The 17,903-nt window shown below is 43.3% G+C and overlaps 1 pseudogene; it reads left to right on the top strand.

Moving 5' to 3' along the window:
• The first annotated feature begins 15,973 nt into the window (after positions 1 to 15,973).
• The window catches only part of LOC129676773 (POU domain, class 5, transcription factor 1-like), a 12,723-nt pseudogene continuing 10,793 nt past the window's right edge, over positions 15,974 to 17,903 (top strand).

The following is a 17,903-nucleotide window of genomic DNA, read 5'->3' as shown; positions in this document are numbered from 1 at the left end:
TGCCACCATGCTCAGTTTACGAGGCTCTGGGAATAAAATACAGATTCTTTGTGTGCTAGACAACCATTCTCCATTCGTTGTTCCACACCAGCATTTTAAATCACATTGGACTAAGAGGAAAATATTTAGATCTCTTTCCTTTTTATTACTAAGCAGTTGTGTTTCATTGTTTTAACATTTTATGTTTGTATATTTCATTTTATGTGTATGTATGTTCTGCCTGCACACACACATTTGTATCTATATGTTTGCATGTGTGTGTGTACATGTATTTGTGGTGCTTGGGCAAATAAGAACAGACTGTTCTGGAATTACAGTTATCTGTGAGCCTCCATATGGGTGCTTGGAACGGAACTCAGGTCCTCTGCAATAGCAACACACACACTCTTAGGTGTCTGGCCATTTCTCCAGCCCTATGTGTCTTCTCGTTTTAATTTATGTCTTTTTTCTACTGTTTCATCATCTTTAAAATGAAAGACCAGAACTCAATGACCTGAAGAGTTTTTTTTTTTCTGATCTCAATATGGCTATCACAGACGATAATATTCATTGAATGTTTCCTTGTGTCAGACAATGTGAACACTGTGTAATTATCAAATGGTACCGCAGTTGTGATGACATAGAGATGCCCACCTCACTGTTTAATACAGTGGTTCTTAACTTTCCTAATATTGTGGCTTTTTAATACAGTTCCTCATGTTTTTGTGACCCCAACCATAAAACTATTTTTGTTGGTACTCTGTTACTGTAATTTTGCTACTGATATAAATCATAATGAAAATATTTTTTGGAGATAGAGTTTTGTCAGAAGATAAAGTTTTGTCAGAGTTTTGACCCACAGGTTGAGAATGCAGTATTAATGCAGTGGTGTTGATAGATAAGGCAAATGCAATATACTCAAGGCCAATAAATCATAAACACATACTTGTAGGACCACATGGAGAAGATACGGCACAAGGTTTGAGTGTGGGTTGTATTCATAATCAAAGTTATGGCAGAATGAATGCAGTCCCCAGAAATCTCATTATGTATCTTCACAGGCCAGACTGAGATATTCTGTAAGCACTGTATGTAGTCTCATTACCATAAAGGATAGATTCTTCCCAGGTTAACACATTGGATTTGGGACAGAGAGTATTCCAAGAAGAGTGAACTCTGACACAAACATGTTTCACACATTATGGATAGTCTACAAAGGGATGAGAAACATCCATATCAAGGGATCTCCTATCCCAGGGTCACACAATGAAACAAGCATGAAGGGCCAGGACCTGCATAACGAAGGTCATAAGAACAGCTTTGTCAACTGGAAATAGTGATAGTAGCCAAAGGCCCATCAGTGCAGTTGAGTCCACTTTCTACTAAATTACCTAAAACAAATGGGAATTGAATCAACAAGGTCAAAGCTTTTGGCCATGGATTCCTGACAGAACTGAGATCAAACTGTGTGGCCTAGTTTTATTTCAATTTGACACAAGTTAGAATCACCAGAAAGGAGAGAACCTCAATTAAAAAAATGTCTCTATAAGGTCAGGCTGCAGATAAGCCTGTAGACGATGTTCTTAATTAGTGATCAATGGGAGAAGGCCCAGTCCATTGTGGTTGGTGCCATCCCTGGGCTGGTGGTCCTGGTTTCTATAAGAAAGCATTCTGAGCATGCTATGGGGAACATTGCTCCCTTGTCCTCTGCATCAGCCCCTGCCTTCAGGTTCCTCTCCTGCTTGAGTTCCTGTCCTTCCTTCCTTCAGTGCTGGACTACAATGTGAAAGCAGAAGCTGAATGAACTATTTTATCTTCAACTTACTTTTGTTCATGATATTTTATCATAACAATAGTAGCCCTAACTAAGAGAAAATCTCTATGTGATGCCAGAGCATAGGTTCTTAACCAAAGACCTAGGAAGTGCAATTTCTCATCCCCTGCTAAGATTATAAGGTATTCTTACTGTAACATAGTAGTGCAAGTATGCTTTTTAATATTTTTCTTTGCTGTATGGATCCCAGGGCCTCATAATTACTAGGTAAACACTCTGTCACTGAACTACATTCCATGTTTGTTTGTTTGTTTTGTTACATTTTTTCTTTTTGAGTCAAGAGCTTGCTACATTGTTCAGGCTGGCCTCAAGCTTGTGATCCTCCTGCCCCCCTCCCTAGTATGTGATAGTACAGGGGTGTACCACCATACGTGGTACAAGTTAACTTTGATTCAATGAAACCTGAAATTTAATCTTGGCTATTTATTCAACAGGTGTGAACTTTTGGTTAAATGACACAATCTCTCTGAGAATCTATATGAGGAAAAAAAAACCCCTCTCTACTGCTATCCAATTCTGCAGTGTTGAAATAATTAATGTAAAGTTCATAACCTTGTACCTGGCATATAAGAGGTCTTCCAGGAAGGCTGGCTGCTGTTATCTTTTGTCGTGCTATTTCTATTACTGACATTCTTTCTCCAAAATGCTCAATTCTGAGATAATCCACAAGATGTCCCCCTCTCAACAGAAGTTTTACAGTACGAATATGCATGTCTGAAGATGCAGTTCTTGAAAAATGACTTTCACATCCGTGTCTGCCTGTGCAAAAGCATATATTGTCCCATGTGCCCAGGAAGACATCATAGTTGGCACTGGAACTATGCACATATGGCTCACAAGGTAGTTCTAAGGCTAACCAGTTGTTCTCCAGTCTCTGTGTGGGTGATGACAACTTCCCTATTGTACAGCCTAAGCATGTCAGACCTGAAGGGGTTGGAGGTAATTACTGTCCTTTCTCAAGCCCCAAGGGAAGTTTACAGGTCTTGAATAGTATGACTGTGTATACACATGTGTTTATATTCCCATGGTCACAGAAGGGGCAGAGGCTGATTCTCCTAACATTTCCCTCAGACGTGGAGACATTGTTTCACTTCTTGCTTTTCTATGGATTTGGTAGGTCCTTGTAATACAATATGTGTTTAATAATATACTCTACTGTTTTTTTTTTTTTTTGCGGACCAGTTAATACCAGACCTAGACACATATTCAGGCTGACAGAACAAGAAGAAATCTAAGTATGGAGGCTGCATTTGCAGCAGAAGAAATATAGCTATTGAGTCATTTAATTTTTAGCCAATTGAAAAATATTTTCCTCTTGGTCAACACAGGGAATAGGAAACCAGAACAGCTATTTCTGATTCCTTTCCCCATACCATTCAACTCATTTACATACTGAGTAAATGGCCTAGATGTTGGTAAATATTTAGCTCATTAGTTTATTGTACACAGGTTTGTGTCTTCCAAGGATAATTTTCTTTGCTGCTTCTGAATGAGGGGCAAGAGTATCTCAGCTGCTATTCCTGCATTGCATTACTTTGTACATAGTAAGCACTTAATGGATGGGAGTATTATTTTATCTTTAAAATTTGGATGATATTTTGCAGTCTACTCTGGACACAAGTTAGATGTCACTGAGGAAAAGTGATAGTGCAGTGTTATGCCCAGTTCACGAATCCCAAAAGACCAGGAATAAATAGACTCCGCTGTAAATACATGAAGTTTTCTAATTGTATACGTGTTTGAATACAGAACACAAACCTCTTGTGGAAACAAGAGAGGAATGTGACCCCGAGGTCTAGGGCTACAGAGTTTTTAAAGGGGGAAAAAACACAAGCAGGGACTTACATGCTTTGGCATTACATGACTGGGTAAGGGAGATTGACTTTTGAAATTATTGGTCCACTTTAAGGGCCAAGACTATAAACAGTTCTGGCCTGGTCATGTGGGCCAGTTTCCTAGCAACTGTATAATTAGTGGGTGGGGAAAGACTGCAGTAAGGCTAGTTCTTCCCCTCTGGGCATTAGTGAACATGTCTCCACCTAGCTAGCCTTTAAAACAATACCCACTGATTTTTAAGTCAGCAGCAAACATCACATGCATTCCTTCATCTTTGGTTCCTATATTTTATATAGATCCATAGAATCATGGATGTATGTGTGACATAAAAGTGGAAGTAAAACTGTGTAGAGAGACAATGTTGGGTAAGGTGAGGGGTGTTATCAACAGCAAAGGGTGTTTTTGTTGTCACCTCCCCAGGATGTAAATATTTGAGGCAGGGACACTGTGTCTTTACATCAACCTCATCTTGATGCCACTGTTTCATCAGACTAGACTTTCCTGGAAACCACTTCAATTTTTTCCCTCAGATCATCCTGTTTTGCTTGTTGGCTGTTCCTTAGTGTTTTGGCCTTGCTTTCCAAAGTTTGTCTTTAACTTAGTGCCTTTCTGAGTGACTGCTGCAAATTCTCACTGTCCATGGTGTGGGTATATACAGCTTCTTTCTGAACTATCACTTTTTCCCACACTTACACAAGAGAGTATTCTGTAGACTCCAGTGCATATTAGCATTGGTTTCTTGTAAGTGTTCCTCTTGGCTTATGGATGATTACATTCTTGCTGTCCTTTACATGAAAAGAAATGCTTGCTTCTTAGACAGTTTGCACAAGAGGAAAGAGTGCTCTGTGGTACCTCTGTGGTAGCTCCTCTTATCCGGATATTGGTCCTATTAGGTTAGAGTAGTATTCTTTCAACTTCATTTAACATTCATTGCATTCTTTAAAATTATTTTTAAAGTTTTGCACACACAGAGAGAGAAAGAGAGAGAGAGAAAGTCTGTGTTGAGCATATTTTATTTCTGTTTTGTTGCTAATACCTCACTTCAGCCACCATTATCTCCCTACATGGTGTTCTACTTTTATGTCACACATGCATCCATGATCCTATGTATCTGTATAAAATATAGGAACATATAACAAAAGAAAGCATATGATATATGCTGCACTATCACTTTTTCTCGGTGGCATCTAACTTTAATTCAGAGTTGACTGCAAAATATCCTCCAAATTTTAGAGATAGAAATAATGTTCCTGCCCATCAAGTGCTTACTATGTACTATATGCTATATTCTTGCTGCACGGTAGTTTAACATGTGTGACATTTCTAAGAGGAAGGTTACTGTTTCTGTCCTTATTTGTGAATGGGAAATGGGCTTGTCCACAGTCAAAGACACAAGTATATAGCAGTCTATGCTCTTGGCTACCATACTGTTCCAGGACACATTCTTGGTTACCATATTGGTCCAGGAAACATAGGGCTGTGCCCTCCAGATCCAGGGACTTTCCACTACTAAGCATATATCTAAAAGATACTCAAGTATACCACAAGGAAATTTGCTCAACCATGTTCATAGCAGCTTTATTTGTAATTTCCAGAAGCTGGAAAAAAACCCAGATGTCCCTCAGTTGAAGAATGGATACAGAACATGTGGTACATTTACACAATGGAATACTACTCAGCAATTAAAAACAAAGAAATCATAAAATGTGAAGGGAAATGGTGGGATCTAGAAATGATTATCCTGACTGAGGTATCCTAGAAGCAGAAAGACACACATGGTATATACTCACTTATAAGTGGATATTAGACATATAATATAGGATAATCATACTAAAACCTGTACACCAAAGGAAGCTATTGGTCAAGAAGGAAGACTCTGGTAAGAAGCCCATTCTTCATTCAGAAAGGCAAACGAGATGAACATCAGAAGAGGGAGAAAACAGGAAACAGGACAGGAGTCTACCATGGAGGGCCTCTGAAAGACTATACCCAGCAGGGTATCAAAGCAGATGCTGAGACTCATAGCCAAACTTTTTGCAGAGTGCATGAAATCTTATAAAAAAAGGGGAGAGATAGAAAGACCTAGAGGGAACAGGAGTTGCACAAGGAGAGCAACAGAACCAAAAAATCTGGGCACAGGGGTCTTTTCTGAGACTGATACTCCAAACAAGGACCATGCATGGAGATAACTTAGAACCCCTGCACAGAAGTAGCCCACAGCAGCTCAGGGTACAAGAGGATTCCCTAATAATAGGAGCAGGGAATGTCTCTGACATGAACTCATGGGCTGGATCTTTGATCACTTACCCCTGAGGGGGGAGCAGCCTTAGCAGTCCACAGAAGAAGACAAAGAAACCAGTCCTTTGTGTAAATGTATCACAATTTCTGTATTCATTCCTCAGTTGAGGGGCATCTGGGTTGTTTCCAGCTTCTGGTTATTACAAATAAAACTGCTAAAAACATGGTTGAGCAAATGTCATTATTGTGTACTTCATCATCTTTTGAATATATGCCTAGGAGTCATATAGCTGGATATTTTTTTAAAATTCTTTATTAATTACACCTTATTTACTTTGTATCCTTCCCTGTGGTTCCCTCCCTCCTCCCATCCCAATCCCTCCCTTCCTCCACCCTCTGCATCCATGCCCCTCCCCAAGTCCACTGATAGGGGAGGTCTTCTTTTCCTTCCTTCTGATCCTAGTCAATTAGCTCTCATCAGGAGTGGTTGCAGTGCCTTCTTCTGTGGCCTGGTAATGCTGCTTTCCCCTCAGGGGGCGGTAATTAAAGAGCAGGCCAATCAGTTCATGTCAGAGACAGTCCATGTTCCTATTACAGTGGAACCCACTTGGATATTGAACTGCCATGGACTACATCTGTGTAGGGGTCTCCATGCATAGTCCATGGTTGGAGTATCAGTCTCAGGAAAGACCCCTGTGTTCAGAATATTTGGTTCTGTTGCTCTCCTTGTGGAGTTCTTGTCCTCTCCAGATCTTACTGTTTCCCACTTCTTTCATAAGATTCCCTGCACTCTGCCCAAAGGTTGCCCATAAGTCTCAGCATCTGCATTGATAGTCTGAAAGGACGAGACTTTCAGACGTCCTCTGTGTCAGGCTCCTGACTTGTTCCCTCTTTTCTCCTTCTTCTGATGTCCCTCCTCTTTGCCTTTCTAGATAGGAATTGTGCATTTTAACAAAAGTCCTTCTTCTTGATTAGTTTTTTTTAGGTGTACAGATTTTAGTAGGTTTATCCTATATTATATGTCTATGTGAGTGAGTATATACCGTGTGCATCTTTCTGCTTCTGGGATAGCTCACTCAGGATGATCTTTTCCAGATCCCACCATCAAACTTAATGGAAAGAAACTTAAATCATTCCCACTGAAATCAGGGACAAGGCAATGTTGCCCACTCTCTCCATATCTCTTCAACATTGTTCTTGAAGTCCTTGCTAGAGCAATAAGACAACTGAAGCAGATCAAGGGGATACAAATTGGAAAGGAAGAAGTGAAATTATCACTATTTGCAGATGGTATGATATATACCTGAGTGACCCCAAAAATTCTACCAGGGAACTCCTACAGCTGATAAACACCTTCAGCAAAGTGGCTGGATACAAAATTAACTAAAAAAAAATCAGCAGCCCTCCTGTATACAAAAGACAAAAGGGCTGAGAAAGAAATTAGGGAAACAATACCCTCCACAATAGCCACAAGGACATAAAGTACCTTGATGTGAACCTACCCAAGCAAGTGAAAGATTGTATGAAAAAAATTTCCAGTCTCTGAAGAAAGAATTAGAAGAAGATATCAGAAGATGGAAAGATCTTCCACGCTCATGTCTTGGCAGGATTAACATAGAAAAAATGGACATCTTACCAAAAGCAATCTACAGATTCAATGCAATTCCCATCAAATTACCAAAAGAATTCCTTACAGAACTTGAAAGAAAAGTTCTCACCTTCATAAGGAATAAAAAGAAACCCAGAATTGCTAAAACAATTCTCTACAGTAAAAGATCTTCTGGAGGTATCTCCATCCCTGATCTCAAGCTGGATCTTCAGGAAGCGCTATTCCTATTTGTCTGAGAAAGCACCAGATTGATTTCCAAAGTGGTTGTACAAGTTTACATTTCCACCAGCAATGGAGGAGGGTTCCCCTTTCTCCACAACCTCTCCAGCATGTGCTGTCAGTTGAGTTTTTGATCTTAGCCATTCTGATGGGTGTAAGGTGAAATCTCAGGGTCATTTTGATTGGCATCTCCCTAATGGCTAAGGACATTGAGTATTTCTTTAAGTGTTTCTCTGTCATCTTATATTCCTCTACAGAGACTTCTCTGTTTAGCTCTGTACCCCATTTTTTAAAAAATTGGAATGCTTGATTTGTTGCATTTTAACTTCTTTAGCTCTTTATGCATTCTGGATTTCAGCTCTCTGTCAGATATAGGGTTGGTGAAGACCTTTTCCCAGTCTGTAGGCTGTTGTTTCCTTCTGACGACAGTGTCTTTTGCTTTACACTACTCAGCAATTAAAAACAAGAAAATCGTGAAATTTGCAGGTAAATAGTGGAATCTAGAAAGAAATTATCCTGTGTGAGGTATCCCAGGAGCAGAAAGATACACACAGTATATACTCACCTATAAGTGGATACTAGACCTATAAGATAGGATAAATATAATAAAATCTATACACCTAAAGAAGATAAAGAAGAACCCGGGGTAAAGAAGATAAAGAGGACCTGGGGTAATATGATCAATCCTCACTTAGAAAGACAAATGGGATGGACATTGGATGTAGGAGAGGACAAGTAATAGGACAGGAGCCTACCACAGAAGGTCTCTGAAAGACTCTACCTAGAAGTGTATCAAAGCAGATGCTGAAACTCATAACCAAACCTTGGGCAGAGTGCAGGGAATCATATGAAAGAAGTGGGAGTTAGTATGACCTGGAGAGGACAGGAGCTCCACAGGGGTGTTTTCTGAGACTGTTTCTCCAACCAAGGACAATTCATGGATACAACCTAGATCTGCTGCTTGGATGTAGCCCATGGCAGCTCAGTATCCAAGTGAGTACCCTAGTAAGGGGTACAGGAACTGTTTCTGACATGAACTCAATCCTGGCTCTTTGACCTCTCCTTCCCCCAAGGGAGAAGCAGCCTTGCTAGGTCACAGAGAAGGACATTGCGACCAGTCTTGAAGAGACCTGATAAGCTAGGGTCAGATGGCAGAGGAGGAGGACCTCCCCAACAGTGAATTTAGAGAGGGGCAAGGAGGAGATGAGGGAGGAAGGGTAGAATTGGGATGGAATGAAGGAGGGGCAATAGCTGGGTTATAAATTAAATAAACCTTAATTAATATTAAAAAATAAAAATTTAAATAAAAAACAATAAGAAACCAGTCCTGATGAGACCTGATAGACTAGGGTCAGATGGAAGGGGAGGAGGACCTACCCTATCATTGGATTGGGGGAAGGTCATAGAAGAAGAGTGAGGGTGGGATTGGGGAGTGCTGGGATCAGTAAGCAGGCATCTCTACGGCCAGCCCCAAGGGACCTGACAAACTGGTTATCAGGCATTTGTGAAGCCACCAAGAAGACCCCTTGCTTATTAACTGGAACCACCTGCGCATGTTCTGGGTCACCATATAAGAGAACTCCTGAAGCCCCTCTTCTCTCTCTTTATCTTCTCCCTCGTCTCTCTGCGACCCTCTTTTCTTTTCCCCTAATAAACCTCCCACGTGGACCGGTCTCGTGGTGTGATTTGTGAACCCATCGTGTAACCTTCACAGCTGCATGTTTCCTAACATTGGTGCATCCTGGCTGGGATAGATTCCCTCCAGTGGGCTCACCAAGTGGGGAGTGCTGGCACCCTGCTGGGGCTTCTGGAGACCTATTTTGCTCCAAATCCACCTGAGATCTCCACTTTCTGGCTATCAGATCACTACCGAGGCATGCAACACTGGCGGGATTGTTGAGTTTCCCTTTTGGTCAGCATAAACGTTTCTCTGGGCAAGGGAAGAGTGACCGTTGAGAGTCCAGCATCTTCTCATTCCTCTTTGAAGCGGGGGACCCGCCAACCACGGCCTTTACTGGCTATGGTTGATTCCTATTGTTGGACCTCCATCTCTATTAGGGCCTCAGTTTTCCCTGGGAGAGCTTTCCCAGTCGCACAGGGTCTCTTCTCCCTTCCTCTCGCTTGCTCGCTCACTCACTTGCTCACTCTCTCGCTCACTCACTCACTTGTTCGCTCACTAGTGGGAAGACCTAGCTAGGCAGCCGTGTGCTCTCGGCCGTGCCTCCTGGCATTGTGCCCTGGTCCCTGGCCAAAAGCTGACGCTGATGAGCTATTGGATCAGGTAGCACTTCTTGTTAGAGTCGCACCTTCCTTTGGGACGCCTCTGGAAGATCATCGGCTCCCTTGCCTTCTCATGGGGAATGCCCAGACGTCAGTCCCTCCAATGTCCCCACTGGGACATCTTCTGGAGAATTTTAAGACTTTACGCTTGTAACCTCAGTTAAAAACTTCTAAACTCATACGCCTCTGTAATAAGACTTGGCCTACATACTCTTTAGGTAAGGGTCCAAATTGGCTGATTAACGGCATGTTAAATCCCAATATTTTACCAGGATCTTCTTAATTACTGTCAGCAATCTGGTAAATGGAAGGAGGTACCCTACGTTCAAGCTTTCTTTCTTCTCTGCTCTAAACTTCCTCTCTGCTCTTCCCGTTCTCCTACTCAACTTGTAACATAAAATCTCAACATGAGGAGTTCTCTACCTTTGACCCAGTAGATGAAGCTCTACCCCACCTCCCTCAACCTCCAGTTTCTCCGGAATCCTCACAATCTCTGGTGCCTTCTCCTTCCTTTGCTACCCCAGCCTCTTCCCCTCCTGCTCCTCTGGAATCTTCACAACTTCCGGCGTCTTCCCCCTCCCCTTATACTCCTTCCTCTTCTCCTTCGGTTTCTCTAAAACCTTTGCTCCCTTCTCCAGCAGTAGACTATCCTAGTCACCTCACTCTGGCACCCACTTTCACCCCACCAACTATCAGCCCACCCACAACCCATTCACGCTCTATAGCAAAATCTGATACCTCTAGTCAGCATAAGCTTGAGGGAAGCTTGAGGGAAGTAGTAGGTATAGATGGCTTAATTAGGGTGCACGTTCCCTTCTCATTAACTGAATTTTCTCAAGTAGAAAAGAGATTAGGATCCTATACCTCTAATCCTTCTACCTTCATTGAAGAATTTCAATATCTGACTCAATCTTATAGTCTCACCTTCCATGATATTTATATGATCCTTACCAATAACCTATTACCTGAGGAACGCAGGCGAGTTTGTGAACAGGCTAGAATGCATGCAGATGAGGTTCACCAAACAAATACTTCATATCCTGTCGGAGCTGAGGTGGTACCTGACCATGATCCACAGTGGAATTACAATACTTCAGGAGGCATTTTAGCCAGAGATCAGTTTGCAGCCAACCTTCTGGCTGGTCTCCACAAGGCTGCCCTTAAGCCAGTTAATTATGAAAAGCTCCAGGAGGTCATTCAGGACAAAAATGAAAACCGTCTCAAATCCTAGAGTGCCTTACAAAGGCTCTCTTACAACACACTAATCTAGACCCCGAAAGCACAGAGGGCAGACAACTCCTGATGACCTATTTCTTCTCTCAAAGTTACCCCAACATCAGGGCTAAGCTTAAATCCTTGGGAAAGGGACCTCTGACTCTGCAAGCAGAAGTCTTAGTGCTGGCTTTTAAGGTGTTCCATGGGAAATATGAAAAAGCCCACAGACAAAAATACCAAATGCTGGCCCAGGCCATCTGATTGGTCTTGGCCACTACCCAGGCTCCCTTGCCTTCTATGGTATGAGGACCATCGAGTCCCTGTTTCACATGTGGTCAAATGAGTCATTGGGCCCTGAATTGTCCCACATGGAAACCACCATGCCCCTGCCCCAAATGTGGTCAGAAGGATCACTGAGCCAGGGCTTGCCCTAACCCCCAAAAGCCACCGGGGCCATGTTCAAAATGCCACCAAGAGGGACATTGGGGTGTTGATTGCCACTGTTTCTCCTATGATATGGGAGCATCACTCCTAGATTGCCCTCCAGCTGATATCCTAGGCCTGGCTACGAATGAATGAAGGTGCCCGGGTTCCCTTGACCTGACCACTGTCATCACTAACAGGGAGCCACAGGTAATTATCACGGTATTAGGGCGGGCCATCTCCTTCTTTGTGGACACCGGAGCCACTTATTCAGTCCTAACGGAGTACTGGGGACCAACTTCTCCTTGTAGTTCCTCTATTGTCGGGGTAGGGGGACAGCCTTGCCAGCCTTGCCGGACTCCACCACTTAATTTTATTTTTAGGGGAGTTCCTTTGACTCATTCATTTTAGTAATGCTAGCCTGTCCAGTTCCCCTAATGGGAAGGGACTTTTTAGCCAAAGTAGGAACCTCTATTTTCTTTACTCCACCCATCTGCTTGACCCCAAGCTCACCAGCATCCTCTCTGCTCCTCTTCCTAGCCACTTACCTACCAGTTCTAACACATCGCTTCCCTTACTAGCCTCTCAAGTGGAACCCCAAGTCTGAGATATCCAAAACCTCTCTGTGGCTAGGCACCATTCCCCTGTAGTCATTCAACTACAGTACCCCACCCGGTATATTGTTCAGGCTCAATACCCTCTTCCTTTTAAGAGTCTTAGGGGACTTAAGCCTATTATGTCTGACCTTCTAAAAAATAACTCCGCCCCACTTCCTCTCCTTTTAACACCCCCCGATCTTCGCGGTTATAAAGCCCAATGGAACCTATCTCCTGGTTCAAGATCTCTGGCTACTAAATTCTGCCCTCATTCCTCTCCACCTTGTTGTAGCTAACCCTTATACCATCCTCTCCACTATCCCCTCAGGCACTTCCCATTTCTCAGTTCTGGATCTCAAGGATGCATTTTTCTCTATTCCTTTAGACACCCAGTCACAAAATATCTTTGCCTTCACCTGGACTGACCCTGACACCCTGGTCTCTACTCGGCTTATCTGGACTGTTTTACCCCAGGGATTCCGGGACAGCTCACATTTTTGGCCAGACCCTAGCCTCTGATCTACTCTCCTTATCTCTCCCTAAACCTAAACTTATACAGTATGTAGATGACCTTCACCTCTGCAGCCCATCCCTACAAGTTAGCCAAACTAACACTTCTGCTCTTCTAAATTTCCTATCCAGCAGGGGTTATCGAGTCTCACCCTCGAAGGTCCAGTTATCCACTTCTGAAGGCACTTACCTGGGACTAACAATAACCCCAACCCACAAGGACATCACCCTAGACAGAAAAGACCTAATACAGTCTCTCGCAGTTCCCTCTAATAAAGAAGAAATCTTATCATTTCTGGGAATGGCTGGTTTCTTATGGTCCTGGGTGCCCTCCTTTTCCCTTCTTGCCTGCCCCTTATATGAGGCAGCCTTAGGCCCTTTGCATGAACCCCTTCTAAAACCTGTTACTAAGCCCTTTTGGAGGCTCCAACAGGCTCTTCTTGAGGCTCCGGCCTTACATCTTCCAGACCTAACCTGTCCCTTCTCCCTCTATGTAACAGAAAAAGAGGGATATGTCCTTGGAGCCGTGGGTCACCAATTGGGACCCTCCTTTGCACTTGTAGCGTATCTATCAAAAAAATTAATTAGACCTGACAGTCCAGGGATGGGCAACCTGTATTTGTGCCCTAGCGGCTGCAGAGCTCCTTATTCGAGAGTCAAAAAAAACCCCTAACTTTCAGGTCACTTATTACTGTCTCACAATCTATCTCACCTTTTAACATACAAAGGCTTACAAACTTTACCTCCTTTCAGGGTCCTTTCCCTCCAGGTGGCGCTAATAGAAGACTCTAACCTCACTTTCCAAACATGCCCACCTCTTAATATTTCAAGCCTTCTTCCTCGACCTAACTCTGACTATTCCCCATCTCACTCTTGCACTGAAACTTTAGAGGAACTATTGCTCCACCCCTCACACATATAGGAAGACACATTGCCTCAGGCTACCTATACCTGGTACACAGATGGCAGCTCCTTTGTACACGAGGGAGCTCGAAAAGCAGGTTATGCCATAGTGTCGCATACTGAAGTGGTTGAGGCACAAGCCCTCCCTGCCCACACCACTAATCAACAGGCCGAACTAATAGCTCTTACCCGAGCTTTCCAATTAGCCCAGGGACAATCCCTTAATATCTATACAGACTCTAAATATGCTTTTCATATTCTTCTCTCCCATGCTGCCATCTGGAGAGAGCGTGGGTTGCTTACAGCAAAGGGAGGATCAGTAACCAATGCAGGCCAAATTATGGCCATGCTAGAAGCCTCCCACCTTCCCACAGCCATTGGAATAGTCCAATGCCAGTTCCACCGGATGGACAATTCCATAGTTTCCAAAGGGAATAGCCAGGCTGACGAGGCAGCTAAGGCTGCGGCCCTAAAAGGCCTAGATTCCTCCCTCCCACCACAAAACATCCTTACAGTACAACCCATATCTCCCCCGCCCTCTTCTGACATTCGTCAGATCCTGTCCTATCTACACCAGCTCTTTCATCCTAACAGTCATGCTTTGTCTAACTTTGTCAGAGCTCACCTGTAGCCTACCTCTGAGGACTTGCGCTTCCTAAAGACCATTATTGCTTCTTGTAAGATCTGCCATATCTCAGATCCTAACTCAAGATATCGTAGCCCCCCTTTCCCTACCCACCAGGCTAGAGGCTCTCTCCTGGGACTGACTGGCAACTTGATTTTACCCACATGCCAGCAGTCAAACGTGTCCAGTACCTCCTGGTATTGGTGGGCACATTCTTGGGATGGGTAGAGGCTTTCCCCACTACTAACAAAAGAGCTCAGACAGTTTCTGATCTTCTTCTCTGTGAGATTATCCCACGTTTTGGAATTCATCCTTCCCTTCAGTCAGATAATGGCCCCGAGTTCACTTCTCAGATTTCCCAAACCTTATCAAAAGCCCTTAACATTCCGTCCCCAGTCTTCAGAAAAGATAGAACGAACTAATCGATCCCTAAAGAACACTCTTGTTAAACTATCACAAGAGCTTCACCTCTATTGGGTAAAACTCCTCCCCCTGGCTCTTTTCAGGCTGTGAGCTCTTCCCAAAAAACCTCTGTCTATTTCACCTTTTGAGCTCATGTATGGGAGACCAGTCCTACCTCCTGGTCTTTCAGCTAAATCCTCTCCTCTCTCTGACCACATACTTACTCCTTTACTCTGTCATCTTTGTTCCCTTCTATGGGTCTTACTGACCACTATTTACCACGGTCACACACTAACCCCTGTCCATCTCCTATTAACACTGGGGACCAGGTCCTTCTCTCCCCTCCAAACCAAAGTTCCCCAACTCTTTCTCCTAAATGGCAGGGTCCTTTCAAGGTGATTCTTGTGACCCCCACAGCTGCTAAACTTGAGGGCTTCCCTCACTGGATTCATCTATCCCACCTTAAGCATTTTACCCCCTCTCCTCAAGATAATGCCCCTTCCTACATATCAACTCCAACAGGACCTTGCTCCCTCAAGCTCCAAAAGACGCCAAGATCAACCATCCTGTCTCCAGTTCCAGAAGAATGAGGCCTCACCACAGGAGTGGTGTTCGACCCTACTGGATTGGATATGTATTTTTCCTCCTCTCCCTCTTGCCTATTTCTGTTAAAGGTAATCCCTACGTATGGAGATTTGAGGTTCAAGAAACCATCATTGATAATAAACAATCTCTCCAAATAGGGTCGACAAATTGTTCTATGGGAGGCTGTTGGGAGCTGATTGAAATAGCTATCACTCTCACTTCTATCCCTCCTCTCTTATTTGATAGAATTTTTGTTTCCTTTCTCTTTGATCAAACAAAGGATTATTGCAAAAAAATGGCCAGACAGGTATGGAGGCTGCCCATACTGGTCTTGCCACATCCACTCACCAGCACAGAAAAAGCTCCTTCACCTGTATAAAAAGACCCTCTACTTATACATCCAAGACCCGTGGGATGCCAGATGGGAAGCAGGCGTCATTGGAAAACTCTACTGCCACTACACACCCTATCTACTGATAAGTACTATCCATTTCCAGAGAAAATATGTCCCAATTACCCAAAATCTGGGAATGGGAGAAGTAGAAAAGATATTTAAACACTCCTCTAAGATTATTACCTCTCTAACATCCCCTCTTATGAATAACACAAACCTGTCATTTAATCTCCTACTTCAGACTCTGACCTCAGCCTACAAGCTCCTTAATGTGACCTAACCGGGCCATTTTAAAGCTTGCTGGCTGTGTGTGCCACAGGGGACCATGTCAGAGGTACCGCTGACAGCCTCTGCAGTGACTCTGTCAAGCAACCTCACCTCACCATTTACTAACTGCCCTGACTCTGATGTTGCCACAACCCCCTACCTTTCTCATATCACCCTCTTTGGCGTGGCGAGCTGTTTCAAGGTATCTGGGACACACTCTGTAGGAATGCTAAATTCTTCAGACTGTAATAAAACTGTAATTCTTGAAACTTCATCTCAACCCCAATCCCCTACCACTAATAATATCTCAATTCTTTGTGGCACTCAGGTCTACCATCGTCTGCCTGCTCGTTGGTTAGGAGTTTGTGCTTTGGTACTCCTCTTCCCTGAGCTGGGGGTGATAAATGAAGAGAGCCCTACCAATTCCGGTTGTGGACTCAAAAGCTGCCTGCCCAGCAGAAGAGGGCAATTCAAATCTTACCCCTGCTGGCTGCTGCAGGAATCACGGCAGCTCTAGGGCCCGGAACACCCGTACTAGCCACCTAACTAACTTTGTATTATCAGCTTACTTCCCAGTTCATCCAAGACCTTCAAAAAGTGGCTCAGACAATACTAACCCTCCAAGGACAGATTGACTCGCTGGCAGCAGTAGTACTTCAAAGCTGACGCGGATTGGATCTCCTCACAGCTAAAGAAGGTGGCCTTTGCCTCTTCCTCCAGGAGAAAAGCTGTTTTTATGTCAACCAGTCGGGTATAGTAAAGGACAAAATCCAACAACTCCAGACAGATTTACAAAAACAGAAGGAAGAGCTGGAGGCCTCTAGCTCTTGGGCCTTTCAGAATCCCATACGGAAATGGATTCTGACCCTTGTCTCACCTCTCGTGCTAGTCTTTCTGCTTTTTGCACCCTGCTTAATTAACTTCCTCTCTACATTCTTCCAACAACAAATGCAAAAAATCTCTAACCAAACCATTAATCAGTTACTCCTACAGAATTATCAACCTCTGCCCACAGAGCCAGCTGACTATGATCCCGATGGTGGGGACCAGCTGTACCCTGAGAAGGACAAGGTCCCTAATCAGCAGGAAGTAGCTTAAAGAGCAAAAATCTTCCCTGTGCCCTTCTCCCACCATCACCCCTTCCTGGCTCCTCACATTTTAACAAAACAAAAAGGGAGGAATGTTGGGATCAGTAAGCAGACATCTCTACCGCCAGCCCCAAGGGACCTGACAAACTAGTTATCATGCATTTGGGAAGCCAACAAGAAGACCACTTGCTTATTACCTGGAACCACCTGTGCATGCCTGGGTCACCTTATAAGAGAACTCCTGAAGCCCTTCCTCTCTCTCTTTCTCTTCCGTCTCATCTCTCTGCGACGACCCCCTTTGCCTTCCCCTTCCCCTAATAAACCTCCCACGTGGAACTGGTTTCGTGGTGTGATTTGTGACCCGTCATGTAACCTTCACAGCTGCACGTTTCCTAACAGGGAGGGGACCACATCTGGGATACAAAGTGAATAAACTTTAATTAATAAAAAAATAAAGAAAAAAATGTAGCTTTTCCACTTAAAGGATTCATCATTTGGACTTTGGATTTAGATATCCTCCAGTTAAAGGAATGATTCTGATATTCAGTTTGAGAGCCAGTGACCTGTCAATAGATGAGGTATCTTTTTGTGCGCTCCTTTTTAAGCAGACTTAAGTTATTCACTTTCTGAAGCTACTCATAAGATCAAAGTTATAAATGAGGATAGCAAGTATGAATTTTCATCAACATTACTAAGGGCAATACTAAATTGTGACTATGTTTAGAGATAAAACTTTTAAGAATGTAATTAATATTAAATGAGGTTATTATTGATGTCCTGAACGGATAGGTTTAGTGTCTTTATAAGAGACTACAGAGAGGCTGGCCTCTATTCTTTTTTCTCCTTTCTGCTCCCTTTCTTTCTTTCTTTTCTTTTTTTTTTTTTTTTTTTTTTTTTTTT

Source organism: Psammomys obesus, unplaced genomic scaffold (assembly GCF_907164565.1).
Source record: "Psammomys obesus unplaced genomic scaffold, mPsaObe1.curated_primary_1811, whole genome shotgun sequence".
Taxonomy (NCBI): Eukaryota; Metazoa; Chordata; class Mammalia; order Rodentia; family Muridae; genus Psammomys; species Psammomys obesus.
This window is presented reverse-complemented; position numbering and strand designations above follow the sequence as displayed.